This window comes from Triticum aestivum, chromosome 7B (genome assembly GCF_018294505.1).
Source record: "Triticum aestivum cultivar Chinese Spring chromosome 7B, IWGSC CS RefSeq v2.1, whole genome shotgun sequence".
NCBI classification, from domain to species: Eukaryota; Viridiplantae; Streptophyta; class Magnoliopsida; order Poales; family Poaceae; genus Triticum; species Triticum aestivum.
The window spans coordinates 484283025-484292222 of NC_057813.1; positions in this window are offsets into that span (position 1 = coordinate 484283025).

The following is a 9198-nucleotide window of genomic DNA, read 5'->3' on the forward strand; positions in this document are numbered from 1 at the left end:
ACCGAAACCAAAGCAGATGATACAATTTACCGAAGGTATTATGTATCAGGGAAAAACTCACAAGATTTTGGATGTGAAGGGCACTGTCGGATAACAACCCAACAATGGATCTAGCGATTCACGACAGAGTTGAGGTGAGTATCGGTAATCAATCAGATGAAGAAGGGATGCAAAGGCATCAGCTTATAGAAACTTATGAATAATTCGATGCTTGAGTACAAAGGAGTTATGGTTCCAAGATGAAGGATCAGAAGCAGAGGCTCTGATCAAAAGATGAGTAAGTTGAATAGACTTAGAGGTGCACCCGATCAAATCTTGATTGGGTAAGAACCAGCTCATATTCGAAACAATGCCTGAGCCGGAAAGAAAATTTCCAAGGATTAATTGATGATCGTGTGCATTCTCACAGATGCTGAATCAACAGGATCAGAATGTTAATCCCAAAGGATTTTAACGAATATCGCTAGACAAATGGAATTAACCAGAAAGCAAGTATGCAAGAATTCCAAGAGCAACAGGTTGTAGAGGATTTTCGGAAGATCAAATAGTATTTCGAAGAGTTTTGTGAATCACACGAACAACTGAGGACTTACTGATCCTCGGTGAGTGCGAGGAATTATTCGAAAGGGGGGGTATTCATGGGGCAAAGAACTGCAAGGCAGTAAGCTCAAAGGATTCTCAAAAATAGAGAATTTCGGGGCATCTTGTAATATCAGAAGCAACTAGGGAGGAAGGTACAAGCGGCAAGGATGTTATTCAAGGGGATTATCGGTGGTCAGGAACTGCAAGGCAGTTGGTACAGGGTCTCGAGAAACATCGAGGAGTATCCGCAGAATCTTCTGGTGAAGCAAGCGATCATCGATAATGTCGAGGCTCTCAGGGAGGAAGTGGGTACGAGAACCTAATGTCAGAGTTTAGTAAAATGGTTAACCCGAATAGAAGAGAGATCAGAGTCCCAGAGTATAGACGAGGAATAAAAGATCCTAATACCACCCGATGGCGACGTGGGCCCGTAAGCCACACAGCCAATGTTAGTAAAAGTTTTTCAGTGACTAGACTCAACTTCGGCCAAGGAGTTGGAAAGGGGGCTACCTACAGGCAGTCGGCTCTGATACCAACTTGTGACGCCCTCGATTCAATCGTACACTAATCATACACGCAAATGTGTACGATCAAGATCAGGGACTCACGGGAAGATATCACAACACAACTCTAGATACAAATTAAAATAATACAAGCTTTATATAACAAGCCAGGGGCCCCGAGGGCTCGAATACATAAGCTCGAATACAAACGAGTCAGCGGAAGCAACAATATCTGAGTACAGACATGAGTTAAACAAGTTTGCCTTAAGAAGGCTAGCACAAAAGCATCTACGATCGAAAAGGCAAGGCCTCCTGCCTGGGAGCCTCCTAACTACTCCTGGTCATTGGCGTCCTCCACGTAGTAGTAGGCACCGTCGGGGTTGTGGTAGTCGTCGTCAAAGGTGGCGTCTGGATCCTGGGCTCCGACATCTCTGGTTGCCACAACCGGAAAGAAGAAGAAAAGGGGAAAAGGGGGAGCAAAGCAACCGTGAGTACTCATCCAAAGTACTCGCAATCAAGGATCTACACTACATATGCAACATTATCAAAGAGTGGTTGTATATGTGGACTGGGCTGCAGAAATGCCAAATTAGAGAGAAGGCCTAGTCCTATCAAAGACTAGCATCTTCTAGAAACCACCATCTTGCAGCAAACAAGAGGGAGTAGAGTAGCATAAATTAAAGTGGTAGTAGTGTTATCAACCTCGGCCAGAGATCCTTTCTCGACTCCCTGCGAGAAAGCAATCCCAGAGCCATACTATCCAGTTATCATCACAATCAAATCCTCATCACCATCCAGTTCTCATCACAAGTATCCAGTTCTAGTTGTATCGATCGGGATACAACTCCAAGTGTCCGTTACCGTAGGACAGGCTATGCATAGATTAGTTCTTCCCTGCAGGGGTGCACCAACTTACCCACCACGCTCGATTGACTCCGGCCGGACACACTTTCCTGGGTCATGCCCGGCCTCGGCCAAACAATACGCCGCAACCCGACCTAGGCTTAATAGAGAGGTCAAGCACGCCGGACTAAACCTATGCCCCCAGGGGTCATGGGCCATCGCCCCGGGAACTCCTGCACGTTGCGTGGGCGGCCGGTGAGCAGACCTAGCTACCTCCCTAAAAAGGCAGGAGCTTACCAGTCCAACCCGGCGCGCGCCGCTCCATCGCTGACGTCTATTAAGCTTCGGCTGATGTACACGACGCAGAACGCCCATACTATGCCCACGTGATGGTTAGTGCCATCAGGCCAGAGGCCCCTCGGATCAAATATCCAAATCGTAGTGGATTAGGAACGCGCGGTAACAAGCAGAGACTCACGAAAGATGTGACCCCATTGCCCCGTCTCGAGGACTTGCGGCAAGGGCTAGGAATGCCCGGCCACGCCTCGTAATTATCTCGCGGGCACCCTCCAGGTCAACCCGACTCCACATCACTCGCAATTAAGCTCGCGCGGGTACCCCTCAGGGTCGACCCGTCTTTCCAGGTAACAGTGGTAAAGTCCAAGTATCCGTGTGTCCAAACATTAAGGGGAAAACCCGAGGAATCACCCCCGGTGAATTCCACTCGATGTAATCATCAAGGTGAACGTAAGAGGATCCACCCTCGAGGTTCACACTTGAGGGGTTGCACGACAGAGCCGTATCGGAAGTGGTTAAGGAGGAAATCACCCTCGATGACCACGACCGAATAGCTACACTACAGGTTAACATCAGAAGTGCTGTAGAGGTCTCACCCTCGGCACGCAATAGTAACACTGCAGAGTCGAGCAACGAAGGGGCGTGATGTGACGTGAGGTGTCGGGTCCTGGTCTTCGATCCCGTTGATCGGGTCTTCTGATAATCTAGCGGGGCAGTCGAGTCAAGTGGGGGGGGTCACTGAGGGGTCTCTAACCAACCTATACTAAGCAGGTTAGGATAAGCAGGTAAGGTACAACAATAGGTACAAAAGCAGGCTATGCATCAGAATAGGTGCAAACAATAACAGTAGCAAAATCTAATGCAAGCATGAGAGAATGGAATGGGCGATATCGGGATGATCAAAGGGGGGCTTGCCTGGTTGCTCTGGCAAGGAGGGGTCGTCGTCGACGTAGTCGATCACAGGGGCGGCATCGGTCTTGGGGTCTACCGGAGAGAAGAGGGGGAAGAAACAGTAAATATAATGCAAACATAGCATCACAAAGCATAACGTGGCAATATGTTGTGCCGGGTGTGACCTAACGTATGGCTACATGATATAGGTGAAGGGAGAATTCAACCGGGAATGTATTCCCGGTTCCGGGCCTATGTCAAACAGAGGACATGAGGGGGAATGTTCCATGTTTAGATAGTTATAGGCTTCTGACAGGTAAACGGACCGCATATTTGGATTCGTCTTGTTTTTCTGGGCGTTTTTCATATATAAAATTTTACGACCCGAGCTACGGTTTAAAAGTTACGGATTTTCAAAGTCTAAACCAATTTCTGAATTATTTTAAAAGCAGAAAAGGTTTATTGCATCAGCAGTGACGTCAGCACTGCGTCAGCTCTGCTGACCAGTCAAACTGACAGGTGGGACCCACCTGTCAGCCTCTCTGTCTAATAGAGGCTTAACTAAACTAACAGGGTTAGTTAGGGGGCGTGGGCCCCAGCAGTCAGTGACTAGTTAGTACTAACTAACTAACTAATTTAACTAACGTTTTAATTAATCGTTTTTATTTAGAAAAACGTTTATTTAACAAAATATGTGATGGGGCCCGCGTGTCAGAGACACTGTGTGCCTAGTCAGCACAGTTGACCACGGTCAACGTGGTCAACTGGGGCCAGGGGGCCCACGGGCAGTGACCCAGAGGCGGGGCCTAGGTGTGCCACGTCGGTCGCGTCGGGGTTTCGCCGCCGGCGACCAAAACAGTGGCGGGGCTCGCCGGACTTCGCCGGGAATCGCGCACAGGGGGTCATTTGGCCCGGGACTTGGCGCGTTCGAACGAGGAGACGAAGCCGCGCCGCATGGTGTGGTCGGTTGTACGCGGGGGTGACCGGAACTGCGTCAGCGATGAGTGGAGGCGGCGGTGGGGTTCGGGACCTCGTCGGGATCGGCGTTGCGGTGCGTGTTTTGGCGAACGAAGGAGCTGGGCGAGGTCTACGGCGCTCCAGGAGCTCGTCGGAGCTACTATCTCGAGCGGAGGAGCTCGGTGGCGAGCCCTACGACGGCAATGGCGGACGGCGGAGCTCGGCTTGCAGGCGAGCTAGCTACGGTGGAGGCGGAGACGCGCGAGGAGAGGGAAAAGGGGGCCGGAGCTCACCTTGGGGGCACACGGTGGCCCGTTGGGTGACTAGGAGCAGCAGTGGTGTGGATTCGGGCGGCGGCGTTCATCGGAGCCGAAGGCGAAGGCGAGGTCGTGGCGGTGCGGCGGGGCCGTCCCGGTCCATGCGGCTCGGCGGGGCGGATGTGGAGGTCGAGGCAGCGCCTGGGGGCACGTCGGAGAGGGCCGGGGACAGCGGTGGCCGCGGGATCAACCGACGCACGACGACGGTGGCGCTCAGGAGGAGTGAGCGCGTGAGGGAGAGGGGAAAGGTGGATCTGGGGGAGGAGAGGCGCAAGTGGGAGTGGGGAGCTGACGAGGCCAGGAGGCTCGGCCTTATCCCCTCGGCGCGAGCAGCGGGGTGGCGAGGCGGTCGGGCGGCGACCGCGCGGGCGCGCGCCTTGGTCGGGTGAACAAGGGAAGGGGACGACCGCGGGGAGGAGTGGGCTGGGCTGTGCACTATAGCAATGGGCTACAAGTGCACAGTAGTAGCTAGGCCCTTTTCTATTTCCTTTTTTTATGTACAGAGAGGGAAAGGGAATTATTTGGCCAACTATTTCACTTAGCAAAAATTTGGGAGGTGTCCCATTAAATCCCTGGTGATCATAGACAGTGCCACAATTATTTTGGAGACCAGAAGAATTCATTTGGAACTTTTCAAAAATAGGATAGCATTTAAAAATGCTGAATTGGTGCTATTATAATTGCTAATGTTCATCTTTGCACCAAAGTGATGTTGTGTTGCTTAACAAATATTTGTTATGGAATTTTTGACAGATGATGAACATTTTTCCGGCAACTTTTGATCAACTTCAGACTTCACTTGAATTTGAATTGACTGGAATTTCAAATGGGATATTGGACAAAGGTGATTAAGCACTGTTTGGGTAAATAATTAGCTTAATCACAGAGGTTACTGTAGCATGATACTGGGGTGTTACAAATCTCCTCCACTACAAGAAATCTCGTCCCGAGATTTAAGTGGGGAAGTAAAGAGTAACTTCGGGAGAACTGACCCTTATAGGGTTAAATATCTGGTGAACAAATCAGGGAATGAGGCGGAAGTATCCCTCGAGTTGAACTTAAATAAAACGTCGAGAGCAAAGTATGAGGGTACCATGAGAAGTTTTAACGGGCAGGCAATCATTCGATGCCTAATCAAAAGGTGAAAAGGGGTCCAGAGCAACAACAACAACAACAAAAATTATTGCGTCTGATACTAGAATAGATCACTAGGAAGGTGGCTTATGAATTACTTACGGAGCCAAGAGCGAGGAATATCTTTGGCAACATGGTGTAAGGAGAGTCAGGTTACGATCCTGTGGAATTGTGGGTTATGGGCCCACCATGTGGGTTAAAGGTAGGAAGAGTGGTGACATCTTGCACGGTCATGATAGCAAGGCAGGTCAGAGGATAGCATGTCTGTTATGTTGGTAACAAAGTTTGGTACCAAGGGCGAGGGACGAAGAGAACCATTTTCCTGCTCGTTAAGACGAGGCGGACCAATAGGCAAAGTTCTCATCCATCGGTGGCTACCGGAATGTCACCAACAATAGTAACATGGTCTCACTGACAAGGTTGTACATCGGGGTGTTTTATAAGCAGGAAATTATTCCTGCTTATATCATATAGCTCACAAGAAGGTTAAACAAAACAATGGAAAGGAAATAAGTGGTTATTAGGATAATCAGACCAATGGAAAGGAAAGGTGTTTATACCCAAGTATTAGGGTATAACTTTCCCAAGGAAAGGCAGAGCATGATAGGGCTCCAAGTATTAAAGCATTTAGACAAAGGGGCAAGGAATTTATGAGGCTTATCCATACAACGGTGTTTGGATAAATGATCAAGAACAGTTAGCATTGCGCTCCCAAATGTTCTTGTGATTAACGGAGTACCACACACATGCTTCGGGATAGTGTTGACATGGTCATCAGGGAAATGTTAGACTTCGGATACACAAAGGATCCATCGGAAACAACTTAGAAAATAAGTCATACAATTTCAGCAAGGAAAAGATGAGGGTGTGGCCGACGGGCTCAGCAACAATCCATCGGCATGTCAAAAAGGATGTATTTCCAAAATTATATGAACAAGTTTGTGTTGGGGAAGGCAAGAATGTTGTCGATGATAATTCAAATCATCGAGGGGCAAGGATGGTGTTTCTCATCATGAATTCAATTGATATCCTAGAAGAGCTCGGAATGTTGATGATGGTCACGACACATTTGTCGAGAGATTTCATGAAGATGTAATCGATCGACGATGACATCAAGTCATAGGAATGATGAAGCGAAAAGTTATTGGAACCACATGTACAACACAAACTCGAAAACAAGCTTGCTGTTCAAGGCGAAAAATGATAAGGCAAGGAATATCAATGTAAGCTTAGCTCATTGTCGGAAATTGTGCTCCGGGAAGAAGGACCAGATAGCACAGGTAAAAATTTAGTACGATAATGATATAGCCGATCAGGCTAGGACTGACTTGAAGGATTATTAAACTCGTAAGCAACAAAAATGACTTAGAGTTATTGAATCGGAGTGCGGAATCTATTCACTTATCGGTGTTCTCGGTTGACAAACAACCTAGAACCCATGAAGTGACAAGGACAGGGTAAGGTAGTGCTCCATCAAAAGTTCATAAGATGTAGTGCAATGGCATGATATCCTCGAAATACCAGGGGTAATACTCGAAGGTAGATCATAATAGAGGTTGGGCAGGCGTATTGACCTGCAGAAGACAAGTGATTTAACTTGTCCAAGAAATGGGACCAAAGAAGAACAATCATGGTCGGAACCACGGTTGCGAAGGATCAATTCACCGATACCAGATGATATTATATCAAGGAAAAAATTATTATTACACGAAGCTTACATGATAAGTTCCACATCGTGTCCATGGGAATGAACACAAAGTTCAAGGTCGACTCCCACTTCTTCAATGCATAACCTTTCATTCACTCCTTGTTTTCAAAGAAATTGTAGGGCAGAAGATTTATCTGGCGAAGTACCAGAAGAGTAAGACTCGTGGGAACTCTCGGGTTCATACAAATTATGGAAGGCATAAGTTCAACCCATCAGGGCATTTTTACGAATCTATACAACCATCAACCAAGCAAGAGATACGATTTCGAAAGCAGAGTACCGAAACCAAAGCAGGTGATACAATTTACCGAAGGTATTATGTATCAGGGAAAAACTCACAAGATTTTGGATGTGAAGGGCACTGTCGGATAACAACCCAACAATGGATCTGGCGATTCACGACAGAGTTGAGGTGAGTATCGGTAATCAATCAGATGAAGAAGGGGATGCAAAAGCATCAGCTTATAGAAACTTATGAATAATTTGATGCTTGAGTACAAAGGAGTTATGGTTCCAAGATGAAGGATCAGAAGCAGAGGCTCTGATCAAAAGATGAGTAATTTGAATAGACTTAGAGGTGCACCCGATCAAATCTTGATTGGGTAAGAACCAGCTCATATTGGAAACAATGCCTGAGCCGGAAAGAAATTTTCCAAGGATTAATTGATGATTGTGTGCATTCTCACAGATGCTGAATCAACAGGATCAGAATGTTAATCCCAAAGGATTTTAAGGAATATCGCTAGACAAATGGAATTAACCAGAAAGCAAGTATGCAAGAATTCCAAGAGCAACAGGTTGTAGAGGATTTTCGGAAGATCAAATAGTATTTCGAAGAGTTTTGTGAATCACACGAACAACTAAGGATGAACTGATCCTCGGTGAGTGCGAGGAATTATTCGAAGGGGGGGTATTCATGGGGCAAAGAACTGCAAGGCAGTAAGCTCAAAGGATTCTCGAAAAATAGAGAATTTCGGGGCATCTTGTAATATCAGAAGCAACTAGGGAGGAAGGTACAAGCGGCAAGGATGTTATTCAAGGGGATTATCGGTGGTCAGGAACTGCAAGGCAGTTGGTACAGGGTCTCGAGAAACATCGAGGAGTATCCGCAGAATCTTCTGGCGAAGCAAGCGATCATCGATAATGTCGAGGCTCTCAGGGAGGAAGTGGGTACGAGAACCTAATGTCAGAGTTTAGTAAAATGGTTAACCCGAATAGAAGAGAGATCAGAGTCCCAGAGTATAGACGAGGAATAAAAGATCCTAATACCACCCGATGGCGACGTGGGCCCGTAAGCCACACAACCAATGTTAGTAAAAGTTTCTCAGTGACTAGACTCAACTTCGGCCAAGGAGTTGGAAAGGGGGCTACCTACAGGCAGTCGGCTCTGATACCAACTTGTGGCGCCCTCGATTCAATCGTACACTAATCATACACGCAAATGTGTACGATCAAGATCAAGGACTCACGGGAAGATATCACAACACAACTCTATACACAAATAAAAATAATACAAGCTTTATATTACAAGCCAGGGGCCTCGAGGGCTCGAATACATAAGCTCGAAAACACAAGAGTCAGCGGAAGCAACAATATCTGAGTACAGACATAAGTTAGACAAGTTTGCCTTAAGAAGGCTAGCACAAAAGCAACATCGATCGAAAAGGCAAGGCCTCCTACCTGGGAGCCTCCTAACTACTCCTAGTCATCGGCGGCCTCCACGTAGTAGTAAGCATCAGCGGTGGCATCTGGCTCCTGGGCTCCGTCATCTGGTTGCCTCAACCGGAAAGAAGAAGAAAGGGGGAAAGGGGGGAGCAAAGCAACCGTGAGTACTCATCCAAAGTACTCGCAGGCAAGGATCTACACTACATATGCAACATTATCAAAGGAAGGCTGTATATGTGGACTGGGCTGCAGAAATGCCAGAATAGAGAGAAGGCCTAGTCCTGTCGAAGACTAGCATCTT